The following is a 20902-nucleotide window of genomic DNA, read 5'->3' as shown; positions in this document are numbered from 1 at the left end:
TGTAGACGTCTGCAATAACAATTCCAATTTAGACTTGTTTTTTACTTACCATTCTGTATAGATTATTTTTTACATTGCATTCTGTATAGATATTTGTCGTGCAGACATCCTTTTAAAAGAATTTTTATAAAATTCACGAACTACACTTCATCATATAAATTTATTGGTATTTTAGTAAATGTTTATCTGTAAATATCCTGTACAGTCGACCCCCTATAACACGGTAGATACGTTTCTGTTTTTATGAATTCATTTCTTACGAGTCCAGCCAATCATAGCCCGGCACGTATGCAGTTTACGGACTACGGCTGTTTGAAAGGTTTCTTCCATAAAATTTATCGATTCTAGACTAATTCGACTCAACATTTCCAAAATACGTATATTTTTTCGGAAATAATCCGTATAAACTATGCTATAAACAAAAAATTGTAGGATTACTTACCGAGTGTGCACCGTTCGACTACGTCGTTGCTTAAGCTTGTTTTTGTCACGGAGATTGCCGTCGAATGGCGCTCGCGTGCTTTCTGATAAATTATTTTTTTGCGAAAAATTCGCTGAACTTTGGAAACATCGTAAATATAAATATAATTTTTATGGAAGTTAAATAATAAATTGTTTATAGTAGGTCCGCTGCACGTTTAAACTCAACGGTTTGTGCAATCCTGTCGTGACACGAGTCGGCGATGATGTTTTAACGAATTATAGGAGTTTTTTAGCATGTTTGTACGAATACTGACTTAATTTTTTCGCCATGATATAGCAATTCGACCTATAGGAACCCGCGTTATAGGGGGTCGACTGTAATTTAAATATAGAATTTATATAAATTTTAAATGATTTTGCGCAGACAATAGATATTTTAATCACTGTACAATATACACATTGAATATGAATTTGTCTGATATTTAATTAAAATCGTGTTATTTTCCCATTTAGCTAATCTTCACCTGCAAATGCAAAAACAAACTAAAAACGAGAAGAACGAAGTTCAATCTTGCAAGAATGAAATCCACGATTCACTCTTAAGAAATTGTATTTTACACGTTTGAAAATTATCAGTTTCTCTTATCGAGAAGTTATGAGGAAACTATACTTTAAATAACTCTTTAAAACACAATTTTTCGTTTAATAATAGGAATGATTAAGAATATTTATAATACATTCTAATATTAAATTTATTATCAATTATTATTAAAATATTAAAAGTAATGTAAAATTAAATTTTATGCAATTTATTTCATGTATTGTTATTACTTTCAGTTGTCCTTTGAACGAAACACAGAGTTTTGAAGAAAATATTTTCCAAGTTTATAAGAAAAATTGATTGTTAAATGCACTGCTTTACTTACATCAGTGATCTTCGTTTCAAAAGAAGAAAAAAGTGTACTGCAAAGATAGAAAAAGAAAACTCATGAAGACATAAAGACATTTAAAAAATATTTTACAGAAATTGTTTAGGCTACTTTAATATGTCATCCCTGATTAGCTGTTGTTGAAAATATTAATACCATAATATATTTATAAACGAATATTATCATCTCTAAAATTATTTTTGTGTGTGTTTTGATACAGAAATGTTCTTTTTAATATAACAATGATTATTGAATTAAATATTATTAACGATTTAATTATTGTTTTTATTAAGGAAACTTTTTATTATATCGATAAAATATTTATAAAAAATATTTTAATTGCAGGAAAAAGGAACCAAAAGAAATTTTCATGTAAACACTGTAAGAAGAACTTTACAGCTAAACAAAGTTTGCAAATTCATGAAAGAATTCATACAGGAGAAAAGCCTTTCACTTGTGATGAGTGTAAACAGAAGTTTACACAAAAGGCACACTTAATTAGACACCTGCGAAAACACACTGGAGAAAAGCCTCACTGTTGTGACGAGTGTAAACAGAAGTTCACAACTAAACAAAATATGGAAAGTCATAAAAGAACCCATACAGGAGAAAAGCCTTACACTTGTGATGAGTGTAAACAGAAGTTTACACGAAAGGCACACTTAATTACACATTTCCGAAAACACACTGGAGAACAGCCTTACTGTTGTGAAGAGTGTAAACAGAAGTTCACAACTAAACAAAGATTACAAACTCATCAAAGAATCCATACAGGAGAAAATCCTTTCACTTGTGACTAGTGTAAAAAGAAATTTTCACAAAGGGGAGACTTAATTAAACATTTTCGCACCGGAGACCTATAGTTGTGACGAGTCTCTATTTCAATATTTTTAAACAAAATATAATATTTACTGAAATTTTGAAATTGCAATTTTCTGTTTGAACATAGAAAACAGAGTTTATGTAGAAGTTTGTTCAAAACAGATTTCGTCATTTTTTAATCACATTATTACAACTTCATATTAACACTTGAATTGTTAATATAATTAACATGTCTTTATGTAAAAGTTTTTTGAATAAAAAGTTGTTGCATCGATACTTGCTTGTATTAATTATAGTTAAAGTTAATTTATTCGATCAGTAATTAGGAGAGTGCATATTTTGCTGTAATTCATAATACAGGAAATTCTCGTATATTCGAACATTATGAGCAAGTCCAAAATTTGCCTCATTTTTTGACAGATAAACATTTTCGTGTTTTAGTAAGTGTTTTTTCTTCGTAAGCCATTTTTTACATCTGAAACGAAAACATTTTGTTCAATAAATCAATTTAAATTCTTCGTATTAAAATTTGAAAACATCGTAGACTAATAAATTCTTACTGTTGTGTGTCCTTTAAACTCGAAAACGGTGTCAGATACCATAGATGCAAGTCAAGACCGGACATGAGAGGCTTAGTGGCAGGGGGATTCGATAAACCAGTGTTTTTCAACCTGTGGGTCGCGACCCCCAGGGGGGTCGCGAAGCCTTATACGGGGGGTCGCGGGTAAAAGAAAAAGACAAGTGTTTGTAGGTGCTACACTACATTAAAAAAACTACAATTTCAGCGAGAATTACGGCCCACACCAGAAAATGATAGCCGAAAAAAGTGTTGAGCTGATTTGCGAAATGAAATAAAAGGTGTAAAAGTAGAAGCTGAAAATTCTGATCCCTAAAAATAAAACAAAGATCAACAGCTCCCCGTGCCCAACGTTATAATTAAAGGAAATCCCATACTTTATGTGTGTTAAATTATTGTCGATTCTTCTGAAACTTTCATTTTAATCAACAATAATTTGTCTGAACAGAAAGAAAATTAAATACATAGTTTTTAAAAGCACTGATATAGTTTTAATATGGCCCTAGGGGGGTCGCCAAAATTTTTTAACTTGTAAAGGGGTCGCGTATTCAAGAAGGTTGAAAAACACTGCGCTAAACTATAATCGACCTTTGCTTTCACGTCATTTCAATCGAAAAATTTTATCCACAACAGAGTCAGTCAGATGACCCGCAGAACTCGATTGTTATCTGTAAAAATATGCACAGCAGCAATACGCCACTAAAATCGAGAGCATATATTTTAAATTAAATTGATTAAAAATTGCAATTCGACATTGTGACAATAATTTTTGCTCGTCTATATTAATTAATATATGGTGGGTGATCGGTTAACGAACAGATCGGATATGGAACAAAGCTGATAACGAACACTTTCGAGAAAGAATTTTATGTTTGGACAACGAACACATGATTGGATAACGAACACCCCACAGAACAAACACAAGAAGAAGCGATGTAAAATAATAAATACCGATTGGTCTTCCCTTGTCCTCGGGCAACAATTCTAAACTTTTCGAAGTGCGGAAGACATCGACATCGACGCTCAACCCGGTATATACCGATCGGATAGTATCCATTCGAACTTTAAAACTTTTTTTGTAATTCCAGCCTTTTATTTTTCTGACAAAACAATTCTTTTATGTATTCGCGAGACTGTCGGATAAGCACGCGTTAAATTTTGCGTCTGTTTTTCTTTTCGAAAGGTAAGAGTATAATAGCAAAGGTAGAGAGGGCAGAAGACGCCCAATGTTGCTGGGCAGTATGGCTTGAACAGGTCTACAGTAGGCCGCAGTTAAATCTTATTTAAGAAAGATACTGTATTATCAAGAAGAATCAAGCAGCTAAAGGAGTAACAAAGATCATATCTGAGAAATAAAGAAGATCGAAGAGCTCATAATGGAACCTGAGACGGATCTGACGACAGAAGAACGCCAAGAACTCTTGAATGAACAACACCAAGAAACTCGGTGAGATATGTTTTCTTCTGAAAAAGAGGATTAATGAAAATATCTGTTATTAACCGATCACCCACTGTACTAGCAAATGAGCCCGGCGTTGATCGGGCAAAAAGTAATGATAGCAAAAGTTAAGAATACCGATCTTATCCGTTTTCATGCTTATGGAGAAAGAGTTATGATGGAAATATACTTAACACACGTCTTTTAAAAATACAATATTCTTTTTATCTAAATGTAACATATTATACTTACCAAAATATCGTATAACTTTTCCAATGATTCTATCCAGGACTCGTTCTGTGCTGTTAACCATATGCGTGCTAGACATTTGGTAGCATTTGCTCCATTAGATGAATCGCGAGTAGATTTATAACTTATAGGAATTTACTGCTATGTTTTTATGATAGTTCTGTATACTTGATAGGAGTTTAGAAAAAGTCCATTAAAATATTTGATATATTCATTGTGCTATTATTCCGCTCTCCCATCTTGTATTACTTACAGATTTCAATGTTAACGGTATTCTGTATTTGCCTTAGAGTTTCAGAGAATAAGTATAAAATGTTTGGTACAGATCGGGTAAAAGGCTTAGACGTTAATAAGGATATGGACAACCTGCATCTTCCCCGATTTCATCTCCTTATTAACACTTAAACTTTTACCCGATCTGTACCAAACTTTTTATACTTATTCTCTGGCACTCGGGGGGATATTATAGACTTTCATGAAATCTCAAAACCTCAATCTCCTTTCGATTTGACCTCCTCGACACTTAGTGACAACCGTAACAACAATAAGCTACAATAGCCAGACTTATAAAATAGAGAGATTGAGGCGCACGTATTTAGCCCAAAACGTGTACGGGTAACGGGTGAGCGCCGCCATCTGGCAGTTCTGGATAATGGCGTTTGCTACGTGTAGCAAATGCCGTTTATAATGGTAGTGCCGTTTATAAGCGTAGCAAAACGTTTATAAATAGCAAATGCCGTTTATACGCGTAGCAAACGCCGTCGATAATGGCGTTTGCTACGTGTAGCTTGGAGAGTACACGATCGGCTTAAACGTCTTCATTTCTTTGTGTTTGGGGTTAAAATTATGATTTATTTTGCTACCGAAATTTTTTTCAACTTATTTCCCGTGAGTCAATGCGCGATATTCACTGAGTCACGTGATGTTATGTACGTGTGCCTCAACGATTTTTACTTGGACTTGAAACGTGTAACGTGTACTTCTGCTACCCGTACACGTTTAACGTTTGAACTTGTGCCTCAACCTCTCTAATAGGTTTCATTTTAACGTCCATCCTTTTTACTTTTTTACCGGGCAATGCTGAACATATCTGCTAGTTTACTAATAAAAACATATAATTAAGAACTCTTAACTACTAAAATTTGAGAGCATGAATTCTTCTCATAAACAAACTTATTCGCAGAATTTCAGAAACTCTCTACAAAATTCAAAGGACTTATTAAATAGAACACGGAAATATATTTTAAACTTCAGTTTTCGGTGGAAAATGATCATTATCTTTCGTTTCCTCAAAACCACGTGACTACGGGTACTATCGACTCATGAAATCACGGGTAAAGTTTAGCTAACCTCCACGTACAAAGTAGATACGCGTTTATGCTTACAATCCGACCTAATAAAATTATTTTAAAAATGGCTAGGAACATTTAAAACTTCCGTGAATTAACAAGCCGCTACTAAGAGGATTCTAAAATTTTATATTTAATATTATCTTATTTTCCGTTCTTTGTTCCACCGTTACCTGTTTCCTGTCTAATGTCTCGTTTGGAAATGGCTCTCAGGAGACCTGGCAGAGTGATGAGAAATTCGGATTTCGTTTCCTTTTAGCTTCTACAAAAAAATTTTACAGATTGCCCGATATTTCTCTGCGAAGGAAAAATTCGGTAGATTTTTTTCTAATTTCTATAACTGAAGAAAATAACAACTGCTGAAGTGAGCGGATCTGCAGTCGACTGTTCAACAAGGAAAAAGCCAGACGTTAAACTTTCCGATTGGAACGAAAATTACGAGCAAGTAGCCATAAACACAAATAGTTCATCTTCCAAATAAACACGCTTCTAAAGCGTTTCCGAAAAACGTGTCTCTGAAAATCGAGTGTTTAGCTTATAACACTGGAAGTTATACCTGTTTTCAGTACTACGATAGCCGTATGAATAAGATGCCAGGCGTTGAAGTTATGGAATGATCAATGCAATCTTTGTTTTTTTTTCATAATTTTTAAGTATAACATAATTAATTTATTTTGTCATATCATTAAAATAGAAAAAAAGGTAAAGAAAGAAAGAAATTATCTTGACATAACGATAAAAAGTAAAGAAAAGAACATGAAATTTATACCATATAAAGAATTTAAGTGAAATAAGGAAAGATTAAAATTATAATTCGAATACCCCGCAGTATATAAAATAAAATATATTTAGTATGGAATATAAAAAAAATCATAAACAGAACAAGTACACTGCAACATAAGAAAAAATGTATCACTGAAGTAAAAAGAAAATTTCAATTAAACAGATGCCCGGAAAAGAATACTCAACATATGGGAAAGTAAATTCAATAGTAAAAGACAGCAAAATAAACAGAATAGTAAGAATATAGATATAAAGTATAAAGCTTTTCCTTATATTCCAAACTTTTTTGAACAAATAAACAAGGACTTTAATAAAATAAACATAAAACTTGTCCTAACTTGTGAAAAATTGCAAAAAAAATACACAAAATTAAGCCTGAAATAAGCAACAAAATAGAAGATAAATATAACACAATGAACGTAGTATATGCAATAAAACGTACAGTACACGTGAATATTCAAAAAATTATACAGGCGAAACGAAAAGGACAGAAGAAACAAGATTAAAAGAACACATTGCAGAATTAAAGTATAAAAGAATTAATTCAGCTTTTTATGAACATTTCACAATGCATAATTGTAATATAGATAAAAACAGTGTAAAAATTTTATACAGAGAAAGTAATTCATATAAGAGAAAATTTAAAGAAAGCTATAAAATAATTAAAACCCAGAAAAATAATATCAATAAAAATGTAAGTACAAAAATTTATAATAATTGGTTAAAATTATTATAATAATAAAATAAAAATAATAAATTAATAATTCCAGGGTACCTTATGCAAATGAGATTAAACATCGCTTTATCATAGCGATGTACGGAGTATGCTCTAACTGATATCCAACGTAAGGATTTTAATGTAAAGAAAATCTTAAAATGTAACTTTTTAACAGTGAAAAAGCAATTGCAACTTACAAAATAACCAGAAAATGAATGGTGAATTAATTTCTGGGGTAAGGAAAATTTATATTTACGATTTGTTGCATTATAAATCGATGTGTAGGTTTAATTTTAAAAATTGTTTGGTGTAAGGATAGGGATTTAGATGTAAAAATAATTTTACTTATAAGTGTTTTAATAATGAAATGTATCGTAATAATAATGTAATGTAAGAAAACAGAAGGAACTTCTGAACGGATAAAATTACAGCGAAAGAATCGCCACAAGCAAGGTAAAAAGACACGAACTCGGAGTCTCTTTACTTCTGAGTAGTAGCGATTTTGTTATTTTTTACATCCATAATTCTAGTCCTTAGCGCTAACGGTTAGACACAGTCACGAAAGAAAAGTTTACTTAAACATTTGTAATGTAGAAATAAACATTTCATTACAATAATTGATATTCTACAGATTTATATTTAATTTATCAACAATAAAAATTAAAATATCGGCTCGTAATTCTGTTGGATATTTACATTTCGTTAAGACTTAATCGAGGTAATTTATTTTTTTATAGTGTGATTTTAATCAATTTATATTTAACTTTTTAAAAGCTTTGATAATAAGAATTAGATGTCGTGTTGTTCAACGTAATTCTTGCATAAACTGAAATCGTTGTAATTTATATATTAGAGCTTATCACACACAACAATCGAGTATACAATTATTTACAATTGTAATAAATTTTATAATTAGCAAAGTGTGATAAATTGTATTAAATACTCGATTGCCGTGTTTGGTAAGCCCTAAAATATAAAACGAAAATACAGGTACGTCGAATAATAATAATGTAAGGGCAAGAAACAGTTTTAAATGCCATTACGTTTATTTAAAAGTATCGACAACGTTCAAATTAAATGAATTTATTGGAATAAAAATAAGCTTAAATTAGACTTGATGATGTCATAATGGGGTGTGTTAGCTATACCGCATATGATAGAATATTCCAATAGGATTTTATATTTTTGATAATCATTCAAATTGATACCTTTCTCTTGTCTAGAAAATCTATTTTACTGTAGTAATTATTTTCCCGTCTTTTATATATAACAGAAGGAAACTATGGCGATCGGTCAAAAAAATGACCCTTCCAAAATTTTCACGTTTTGGACTCGGGACTTTAAAACTTTGAAAAATACAAAAAGTTTCAGAAATGTTTCTGTATGTTTGTGTGAAGGGCGTGCGATTTTGTTCACTCTATTCGAAGCTTAATAACTCTTATGCTTATTGTCGATAATTTCTGAAATTGTGCAAAGAGGTTTGTGCATTACGGGGATTAAGGCTATTAAATTTTGCTGGTGAAAGGAAGTGGGGAGTTAAACGGTATCGTGTCATACATCGATTAGGGTCACACTTAATGATTATTTTGCTCTTTATTAGCATTTCCAATGTTTTATAATACCTAGCCAACTCAAAATTTAGTTATTTGCTTTATTTTAATAAGTTAGTATTATACATATAAATGTTTCATTCTTAAAGCTGAATTATAGTTGCGAAAAATTTCGATCAGTACGCGAGAGAGGTATTTGTTCACCATTGTGGATCTTTAAACACGACTGTAGGGCTGTCCATAAATGACGATAGAAGGAGGGTTATGACAAGTCGGACAAAGTCGAACACGATGAGGGAGAGGGGTTGATCTTCAATGGAAGTTCGTTTTATTTCATTAAATTTTATACAGTTCACGCAGTTTTTTATTATTCATATAGTGATAAAAGTTTTGCGAGGATTTGAGTTTTGTTAGACGTTCAAACAGCTGTGTTACGGAAATTTGGACAAACTGAAACAATGAGGGAGAGAGAGTAAAAATTTGAAGAAAAATACGGACGAAATTTGTGCACAGCCCGTATTATGAGGTCCGGCCCGGGCTCCATAAACCACGAGGCGCAAGTGGGCCTCACTATAATACTTCACTCTTCACAAACAACTATATACAAACGGTCGAGTTATGATTGCAAATGAAAGTAGGCCTACTTATTTTTAAATACTAAATCTATGATATAAAAAGTAGAGGCCCTGAAAAATTTGTACGGTGTTCTGAAGTCTCGCAGCTAGGGTCAATAGTTATACTGAATTTATATACTGATATTCGCTTTACTGATTATTCCCCTTGGGAATTGCGCCTGCTATAACAATTTTAGGCAATTTTAATTAATAATGGTAATGGAACAGATTACATTTATTGCAATTTAAAATTTAGTTACACCAAAAGATTTGAATATTTCAATATCTTGTTGTATTGTCTTTTCTTTGCAGCACAACGTTTAATCTGTTAGGCAGAGATCGTTTATTAACAGTTTTTCTGTGGCGTTCATCAATTTTCTGATCATGGTTGTTCCAATGTGCTTTTCACTTCATTTTAGTTTTTAATTTTTGTCTCCGAATTTTTCTACTTAATTCTTTCTAAAAAATATTCGATTACAATTAGAATTTTATGCCCAAACCAAAACACTTCCTTCTCTATATTAAAAGAAAAGCTTGTGCAAATTCACAGTTCGACCAACAGAGCCAGAAATGTTCAATTTGCAATCGACTGAATATACAGTATTACATGCTTTAACTAGTTATAATCTTTTATTCTCTGTTTCATATTATAGGTAGTTATTCAATGTAAACGTATACAATAACACTTTTAATTTAGACTTATCTTTTACATACCATTTGCATTCTGTATAGATATTATTCTTGTAGACATCGTTTTAAAAGAATTTTTAACAAAATTCACGAACAACGCTTCCTCATAAAAATTTATTGGTATTTTAGTAAATGTGTACACTGTTTATCTATAAATTTCAAGTAATTTAAACATAAAATTTTTATATTTTAAATGATTTAGCCTAGAGAATAGAAATTTTAATCACTGTAAAGCATACATTGAATATGAATTTGTCTGATATTTAATTAACATCATTTTATTTATTTATTTTTATTTAGCCAATTTTTACCGTGAAAATACAGAAAACAGAAGTTAAAAAGAACAACAACAAAATTTAATGTTGCTGAAATGAAATCCACGATTTACTCTTAAGAAATTGTATTTTACACGTTTCAACGTTATTACTTCCTCTTATCGAGAAGTTATGAGGAAAATATACTTTACAAAAGTGTTTCAAAAATACATTATTATTTTAAATCTGAATCTGACATATTATACAACTTTACATTTAACAATAGAAATGAATAAGAATATGAATAATACATTCTAATATTAAATTTACTATAAATTATTATTAATATTAAAAGTAAAGTAAAATTAAATTTAATGCAATTTATTTCATGTATGTTATTACTTTCAGTTGTTCTTTGGACGAATCAGTTTTGAAGAAAATATTTTCCAAGTTTATAGAAAAAAATTGAATGTTAAATGCAATGCTTTCCTCACACCAGCACTCTTTATTTAAAATATATAAAAGAAGCAAAAGGTCTACTGCAAGGACAGAAGAAAGAAATTTATGAAGACATAAATACACTTGAAAAATATCTATAAATATCTATAACATATTTATACACGAACATCATTATCTCTAAAATTACTTTTTGTGTGTTTTGATACAAAAATGTTCTTTTAATTAAATATAAAAATTATTATTTTATTAAATATTATTATGGATTTAATTATTGTTCTTATGTAAGAAACTTTTTATTATATCGATAAAATATTATTTATGACAATTTTTTTAATTGCAGACAAAAGGAACAAAAAGAAATTTTCATGTAAACACTGTAAGAAGAATTTCAAAACTAAATATCATTTGCAAAGGCATGAAAGAATCCATACAGGAGAAAAGCCTTACAGTTGTGACGAGTGTAAAAAGAAGTTTGCGGACAAGTCGAACTTAATTAGACACCTTCGGTCTTACAACATACAAAAGGCATATAAATGTTATGTCTAGAGATATTCATTTCAAACTACGATTCAAAAATACGTTAGAATATTGACACTTGGAACTTTTGAACGAATATTATTTTTAATTTCTACTGATGTATAATGATCGAAAGATGTAAGCAAAACTGGTTTTAAATTAGTGATGCTTTTTCATTTTTTTAAAAGTTGCAAATTTAAAAGCATTATAGTATTTAATATATATATGTAAAACTTTTTTAAATAAAGAATTATTCCATAGATAGTTTCTTGTATTAATTACGGTTAATCTTAATTTATTCGATTATTAATTAGAACAGTACGTATTTTGTTATAATTCATAATTCAGGAAATCCTCGCACATTCGAACAGTACTATTTGTTCCCGCCGCAGATATACAAAGTTACATATTAAGGAATTCTGTTAGTTCGAAATTGGAAGTGAAAATTTTGTTCTAATTGCAACGTCGTTTGTTTAGATGGAAGTGACTCCAAATCACATTAAATTATAAAGTATATTGTTAACCTTCGAGCAATAGTAAAAACTGTTGAAAAATAATCTTTATGCATATCACGTGTTTCATATATCTATATGTAGGAATAGTGATAGAACTAGAAATGACAGTAATCTTCCAGCGTTCGTAACCATCTTCAAATTGTGGATAGAACGATAATAATGTGGCATCCGTAAGGTGTTTAGTTTAGTTCGCGTTGTCACCAACTGTTGTCTCCTTTGCAACCTCTCATTTATTTTCTTTACAGTTTAAGAATGATAACTCGTCCAACCTCCGCATTCGGCTGACATCGTCCCAGTTAATTAAATTAATAACTAGTGTACGTCGTAGGATGAGTTCGAACAATATGCTATAGATTTTAACAAAAATAATCTTTAGATATCGGTAATAAAAAATGGTTCAGCTCTCCGAGGTCGATGAGTGAAGTTTTCTCACGCGAAAACGTACGTCCTCACGACCTAATGTAGTTAATAGAGAGGTTGATGCGCACGTATTTAGCCCAAAACGTGTACGGCGAACGGTTGAGCGCCGCCATCTGGCAGTTGTGGACCGTCGATAATGGCGTTCGCTACATGTAGTAAGGTGAGTAGACTATCGGCTTAAACGTCTTAATTTTTTTTGTGTTTTGGGTTAAAATTATGATTTATTTTATTAAAATGACGATTATTTAAGCATTTGTGAATAACATTGTAAAGAAACAGACGATTTTAATCCAAAAATTATTTAATTCTTTAATTAACGTAAGAATCAGAATTTTGAAAATCATTCCATAATTTTCTACGAATTTTTAAACTTTGTGCGAAATCTTTAATGAATTAAACAACATTCTGATGAATAAATAAAACAAAAAAAGAGTTTGGTTCTCTGCTACCTTTTTGAGAATTTTTGGAATAGTATTTTCTCATAAAAAAGCGTTACTATTTAACGTCAAATTTAATATTTGAGATTTTAAGATTTAACCAAATATTTGAAGCTTAAACTTATAAAATTGAAAAGTGTATTTTTTTTAATAAATACAGTTAAATTCAAAACAGATTGAAAATTATTTATTCTCACTAAATAATCAAATCACTAAAATTACAGCTCAAATTTTATTTAACTAATACTTTTCAAAAAATAATAATAATAAATGAAAACGATGAGTTTATTAAAAATAATCATGTCTGAACATTTGAATTAATATTCAATGTGATAGAATTGTCATCCAGTTCACCTATCCATAAGTAATGGTTTTCTGGTCAACCATCATATTTCTACACAATGAGATTTAAATCAAATGCATTAGTCCTGATTAAAAATATTTCTGAAGATCTGGTTCAATGGCCTTTAAAAAAATGTACATAAAATAAGGCAGTTATAATACATTTATAAAAATTACAAGTAATTATATCTTACCAGAGGTTCGTGGTTTGGTGCATAACGAGCAACTGGTTGCCCGTCTTTATCGACAAGAAACTTAGTGAAATTCCATTTAATAAAACTGAAAAGATATTTNAATAGAATAAGTGCCTAATCCTCGTTAATCGATTCAGAACGATTTTTAAATGTTTATTTTTTTTTTTTTTTGATAAAATAAATAATATTTCCGTATGGAACTAAAGAGCCGCAGCTTCACATCCAAAGAGGCGCATGTGGCTCGCGAGCCGCAGGTTGCCGACCCCTGCCCTAGGCAGATCGCCCAAGTGTTGCGTTGCCATAACTTAACAAACAAACAAACTCTTTCCGTAAGGAAAAAGAAATTGAAAAGAAATTGAATTTTAAACGCGAAAATGTGTACGGCGGACGTTTAGTGCCGCTTTCCTGTAAGCCTGGAAGTTTGACAATGTCGTTTGAAAAGTGAGTGAAATCATGCTCGACATTATAAACGCCATTGCCAAACTTCTAGGCTTACAGGAAAATGGCGCTGAACGTCCGCCGTATACGTTTTCGCGTTTAAAACTTCGGCCTCAACCTCGCTATTATACTGTATATATACTGTACCTCGTATTTTGACTAAATACGCTACGTATACTGCTTCTGATAGAACAATATGTATTGATATTGCGGAGATCAATTTTAAAAACACTGTTTTTTTTTAGATACGTAGGTAAACCCGGACTTAAATACTTTAATTTTTTGTCACTACTGTTGTCGTCCTTTATGTGTTGCTTGCTTTAATACTCCTATTTAAACTTTTTCTAATGATGACATTTTAAACCAGACTCACTAAATTCCATTTTGTATAACGTATAACGAGTTTTTCGACGTTGACAGTACCATAAACAACGATAAACGCGCAAGCTTTAGTGGGGAACAGTACTTTGTTCACTCGCTTTGATGCTTAATAACACCTATACTTTCTGTAGAAAATTTTTGAAATTTTCAGGAAGGTTTGTGTATTATGGCATTGATGCTATTCAATTTCGGTAGTTAAAGGTCGACCGAATAAAGAGATAAAAAGTGGTCTTGTGCCATATCTCCAGTAGCGTCGAACTTGGATCAGGATTTCACTCGTTATTAGCATTTACAATTTTCTATATAAAACTCATCCCTACCCTAAAAATGAAGCTTTCTGCCATTTTATAATGTATAAAAAATATAAAACGATTTGAATAATAAAACATAACACCCCACCCTTACTAAACTTAGGTGTCCAAAGGGTGGCGTGACTCAACTATTGTAAAAGATACTCAACTTGATCTCTTGCTTTGGGCCGTCCATAAATTATATAAGGGCGATTTTGGCCATTCTAGATCCCACCCACCCCTGTGTAAGAAACTATAATATTTTCTTTGATTCCCCCTCCCCTCTCTTCTCTCCTATTTTACGTAATATTTAGGTATGATTTTACAGAAAAATTTTATACGAAATTCTAAAAACCTTAGGTCTAAAATATATAATTATTAATTAGTTAATTAATATGTACTATTATTTATAAAAGACTTTATGTGCACAAATTTAAAAATATGAAAATTTAATGAATTCGAATGAACAATTTATTTTAGGAACTTTATTTTTTAATTATTAACAATATTATTATTATTATCATCATTATCATTAATCAACGTCATAATATTTATTTTTATATTAATTTTAATGTTCGCAAAAAACGCAAAAAACATTGCCTGATCGACTAGAAAGTGCACGTGTAAACAGAAACGTCATACAAAATAAAACAAGAGAGAATAAAAACCACATTCCGTTGCCATATTAATTACATCTTAGATAAAGTCAATAAAATACATAAACTACCTGCTTCTAAAATGTGCTAGGTGCACTTGGGGAATAAATCATAAAGCTTGTAAACTCTATATAATAAAGCAATACAACCAATTCTACTTTACGCGGCCTCTAGCTGGGGTCATGTAACTAGTAAAAATTTACTAGCAAGTAAATTAAGCTTTCTTCAAAGCATTTGGTGCCATCAGAATTTCGAAGTGCTGCAGAACTGTTTCTATTAATGCCTCTGATTCTAGCAGAGCTCCTTCTTTTGCACTATGAATTGCAAGAAAAGGTTCTAAACTACTCCATCAGGACTACAAACGTCAAGGCTCAACCATGGTCTCTACTCCTATCTACGGCTGTTCATATGCTACCAAATTGCAATTACCCTACTAAATGTGATCATCACCCTGTAAACAAGCTGGTGATCACATTTAGTGTACACAGAATACATTTGTTGTCATCTGCTTCCTTCGTGGCTAACCATGCAGACATTAATATCTACACAGATGCTTCCAAAAGCTTCCTTCTTGTTGGCTCAAAAGTCTGTTTTTTCCTCCAAACTGACATATTTTGACAAAAATATTTTAGAAGGTACAGATACTTCCCACATACCTCCATCTATCAAGCTGAAGATGCTGACTACCAAGCTGTTCACTGGGCCACTTCACTACCAAACAAAACTCTATCTATCAACATTTACAGTGATTCTCAGTCTGTCCTAAAAGCTCTATTAAATCCCAATTGCAATAGCAATAAAATCGCATATATGCAGCACCATATTAAAAATCTTGTAAATAAGATAACTTTTATATAATTCCTTGGCCATTCTGTCATACTTAGAAATGAAAAAGTCGACTTTGAGGCTGTCAGCTGCAAAGGACACTGATTTGGAATACACTCGCATCCCTCTCTCACGTAGCAGCCTTAAAAATTATCTTCATGACAACACTACGCAAAAGTGGAATCAACAATGGTTGAGTAATAAAACTGGTAGAATAACAAGACTTTATTTTCCTAGTGTTGTATGCTGGATCTCATCACCACTTAGAGATTTAACATTTGCCATATGATCTATCATTGTCCAATTTACGATCAACATACACTTATTCTGAAATTAGAAATCTTTACGCTTGGTTTCAGGTAACCACATTTAGTCGATAAGCTTGTTCAGAAGCCACAGTTTCATGATTTTTACAATTATGTTCAAAAAACATGGAAGAAAAGTCTATTTATAATTTCTAATATCTACTTTTACATTTGTTTTCACTAAAAGCCGAATAATAATTTTATGTTTACTTTGTATCATGTATTTTGGTTTATGTATTCTTACTTGTTAGTGTTATACACTCATAGGAGTGGTGCACTTATTCTAATAAAAAGGGAGAGAGAGAGAGAGAGAGAAACCACCACACGACCAGTCTCCCATGAAAAAAAACGCGTAGAGCGTGAGTCTGCTAGCGTTATTATTTTATCACTAGATGGCTTCAGTACAACGAGCGTTCTTAATAGAAACCGCCAAATTGAAGCCAAATTCAAAACTCCACTACTCAACCAGATCAAAAAATTAAAATAAGAATATTAGGTAAGACGAGAACTATTACCCCCTACCCGAGTAAGAAATCGTAAGAAATCCTTGTCCCCCACCCACCCGAAAATACCTTACGTAATTTATGGACGGCCCCTTTCGGATAGTTAAAGACGTAAAATAAATTTCTTGTTAATGGCTACGTTTCTATATTGAACGATTTGCTCCTGCACTATTTTAAATGCGTTTTTGCAGGAAATCGAACATATTTTTAGATTCATCTAAAAATTCTCCAGTCACTCTGGAAGGAGGAAGAACCTAATTCTCGCATTTGGTGAAAACGGATAAGATCGGCTATAATCTAATATTCTTAACTTTTGCTATCATTATTTTTTGCCCGATCAACGCCGGGCTCATATGCTAATACAGTGGGTGATCGGTTAACGAACATAATCCGTTCTAAAAGTTTATTCGCTATCCGAATTGTTCGTTAACTGATTATCGATTTACCATAAGTTTTTATGGGAATTTAATTAATTCGTTCTGGAGACCCCAAAATAGAAAATATATACTTTCTTACTACATTTATTTATATGTAATAATAAAAATACAGTACATATATACATAGTCTTGCGTTTGTATTAATGTTTTATCCATTTGAAAGGGTTAAAGAATCTGTCTAATGTCGGTTGCTTTTCTCTCTTCAGGATTTTTCGCAGGTAATCAGTAGCATTGCAATTGTGGAAATCCCCAAGCCTCAACCTGATTTGGATGCCATTCTATGACCGTTGTTCTGACATCCTTCCATTTCTTCCAGTCCCGTTAACTCGGGCAAATTTAAATAATCATACGTAACTTCTCGTTGCTCGAAATAATGCAAATAAAGCTTATTTACATTCTATTGGATGTTGTTGATGACCTCAGCAAGTTTCGTAACTATACACCCAATAGAAGTTTATTTTTTGACCATTTTTTCGGTCCCTATCTATAGAGATAGTATATCGAATAGAAAAATTTGTGATGTATTTGAGTATTTACGGTAACTGATGCACATCTGTTTAGAAACCTGTCTTCCCCTGAGGGTTGTATGAGAATATCCCGCGAATGGCTATCAACAGCTGTTGTCAAGGGCATTAAGCTTTGTACACCGAAACGCGGCGCGTGTCACGTGATCCGTTGCGATTTTTTCTTATCTGAAAGATAATTCGTTTCTAAATAATAAGTAATAAAAGAAATTTAGTTTTATGCTAAAATATTTTAGAAATGTATTTCATAATTTGCTGTATTAAAAGTTTTTTTAATTTTTTGTGGGAGTTTTTCCTTTAAAGCACAAAAAAACAATATTAGGTTAATGAGGTTTAGCGTATAATATAAATAATAACAAGAAAATAAAAAAAATTATCAGAAAATAACGTAATACAATCGAGTATTCGCAGTAACTAGTTCAGACGTGTGTAGAAAACCTACTTCCCCTCAGGCTGTTGTTGGGAGCAACCCGCGAAACTTTACAATCAGCTGTTCTCAAGGTCATCCAGCTGTGTGTCTTCTGAAGCTTGTATCAAGTATCTGTTTGCCAGTATTGTGTTACATGAAAAATAACAAGTTTCTAAATAATACATTATAAAATAAATAAAGATTTATACTAAAATTATTTATAAATTTATTTTATGAAATGGTGTATTATAAATTATTTTGATTTTTTGTGCGAGTTTTTTGTAAATCTTTTTATGTCAGCATATAAAGCTAGAAACTATTATAGAATAAATATTATTGTGATATAAAACATTTTTAGTATTTGTGTAAAAATGCACATATAAAAGCTTTTATGATAAAAGTTCTTTCGAACATCTGCTTGCAATTATAAAGTCTTAGAGGGAAATATAAAATAACACGATTGTCTGGCATAATTTTTTCTTATATTTCTATATCGATTTTTCTGTACAGATTGTTGAATATTTTGATGATTTAGTTTTTTTTTCTATTTTATTTTTATGTAATTTTATCTAAAAAACACAAATTTACAATAATATTTACATGTTTCCTTTTCGAAAAAAACCGTAAAATAAAAATAAATCAATCGGTTTTATTTGCAGATTTTATAATATAATGTAATATGTTTTCATCTGTACTAAACGAACTGCATCCCTCTATAGCCTTAGGGTGTGAAATGTCTTTGTTTACAATATACTATTTCTCTTTTCATGAAGAAATCCAGGGAGTATTAATGTTCAAGCAATGTAAAACAGATAAAACATTTTTCAGGTAATAAGCTAATGAAAAATATTCATACACAGAATATTTCTAAAAACTCTGTGTTCTTCTATAAAAAAACCACTATGTTTTGCAGGAAAATCACTTTTACAGATGCAAGTATCGTTTCAATTGTGGTATCTTGCTTCAAATTCGCGCTATATTCAGTCTATTTTTTTATAGCAAAGTCATATTACAGTTTGTTGTAGTTTTGCTTTTTGTGTATCACGAATTTAAAATTATAATAAAATTTTAAATCTCTGAACAAAACAAAAATTAATTAATTTATTTATTTATATAAATTCGCTAAAATATCGTAAATTTATTAGTTACATACACCTTTTATTTGAAGACAAAACAAACCACAGCCTTCTAGCTACAGCGAGTGAGAAGTTATTGCCATTATTCTCACTACTTCTCTAATTACTCTCCTAGGAGGGGTCATGTGAGGGTCAAAGTCAACACAACTTTTCTTTGCGATAATGTATAAAAAACATTATTTTTACATTATTTCGATGATTTTTACAATAATCGACTATACTACGTAACTTCACATTCGATTCTTTACATATTTTCTCAGATTATGTAACAGGGAGGAAAAAGGTTCACTTTCCCAAATAATTTATAACTTCACAGTTCTAAAATAATGTTTACTCATCTAAATACTGTCTAAGAATAATAAATTACCTAATTAGAGCTAAAAAAATAATAGAAACAAGCAATTTTATAGCGATTGTTTACATATTTCAAAGATTGTAGCCTGAGAAGGATGGTACTCAGCAGAAATTTGAGCTCCACTGTTTCCACAGGTGGCTGATTCGTTGATCTAATATAACCAGACAAAAAGTACAAGCGAATATAAAAATGATTAGAAAATAACATGATATATTTTAGTATTTAGTGGGTGACTAATATACATGTCTAGAAACCTACTTTCCTCAGTTATTGTTAGGAATTACCTGCAAACATCCACCATCAGCTGTTTTCAAGATCAAGTAACTATTTATAGTGTACTGCAGTGTGTAGTATCTGGTTGCAAGTTTGTGTTATATGAATAATCAAATGTATCTAAATAATATATAATAAAAGAAAACAGCGATATAAGATATTTTATTTACATTTACATAAAAAATGTGTGCACAGAAGTTGTGACCATCAGTTTCAAATATCAAGCAATACACAAAAATCGTGTAATAAAATTATTATACAAATATATATATATATATATATATAGGGGAGACTGGGGCAACTTCGGCATGCGGGGCAAGTTTGTCAAGCGCTTTTTTTTAAAAACAAATTAAAAGGTGACTTTGCTTATAGGTTAGGCAGTTGAGTTTTATTGGTGGCTCGTTGAGTGTAGTGTTTTTATTGTTCTCCAACAAGCGTAGTTGAATTATCAAGCAAATTTTCATTTTCGTTTAATTCCATATAATATTTTTTTTCCATTTATATTGAATTGGCAGGTTTTGTTATAATTCCATGATAACGAAAGTTACTTTTCCTGTTAGAAGGATGTAACTTCAACTTATTCACGTGGCCAGATCGTGGCTTGGCATTCTGTTCTCAGGGTTGTACTTAATGTTTCGAAATCATGACTAGCGGGGTAAGATCGGCAACATAAAGCCACATTAGAAGCAAAGGATAAAAATCAAACAGATGATAAATGAAAACATGTTTGCATTTGTTATTCATGTATATATGTCTTTGAACTTGCATTTCGTTGTAATAATATTAAATGGGTGTTGGATTTGTATTTCTTTGTTTTAATAGTGAATTCCAACTTATACATTGTTAATAACATAATTTTATATACGTGCCTATCTTGCCCCATTACTGTTGCCCCTATACCAGGGGCAACTTTAATAAAAATAATTAAAATAATTACAACTTTACAAAAAGAGAGAAGTTGCCGATCTTGCCCCTATACCCGGGGCAACTTCGTCAATTTCTCTCTTCTTGTAAAGTTGTAATTATTTTAATTATTTTTATTTCCAAACTGATTTTAACCAGTTCTATAGTAAGAAAACATTCCAATAGAC

The 20902-nt window shown here is 31.1% G+C and overlaps 1 long non-coding RNA gene and 1 pseudogene across 1 annotated transcript; one reads left to right on the top strand and one right to left on the bottom strand.

Annotated features, from left to right (window-relative positions):
* The first annotated feature begins 1639 nt into the window (after nt 1-1639).
* LOC111630222 lies at nt 1640-2402 on the top strand (annotated as a pseudogene).
* Nucleotides 2403-12912: 10510 nt separating this feature from the next.
* On the bottom strand, nt 12913-13376 carry LOC111630223. The gene is made up of 2 exons (XR_002757476.1): nt 13280-13376; nt 12913-13208 (listed from the first exon to the last, which is right to left on the bottom strand). It is a non-coding gene; the product is annotated as an uncharacterized LOC111630223 (long non-coding RNA).
* Nucleotides 13377-20902: the final 7526 nt, after the last annotated feature.

This window comes from Centruroides sculpturatus, unplaced genomic scaffold (assembly GCF_000671375.1).
Source record: "Centruroides sculpturatus isolate CEXI.00-Female unplaced genomic scaffold, Cexi_2.0 scaffold623, whole genome shotgun sequence".
Lineage (NCBI taxonomy): Eukaryota > Metazoa > Arthropoda > Arachnida > Scorpiones > Buthidae > Centruroides > Centruroides sculpturatus.
The sequence above is the reverse complement of the archived record's forward strand: the minus strand, read 5'-3'. Positions and strand labels throughout refer to the sequence as shown.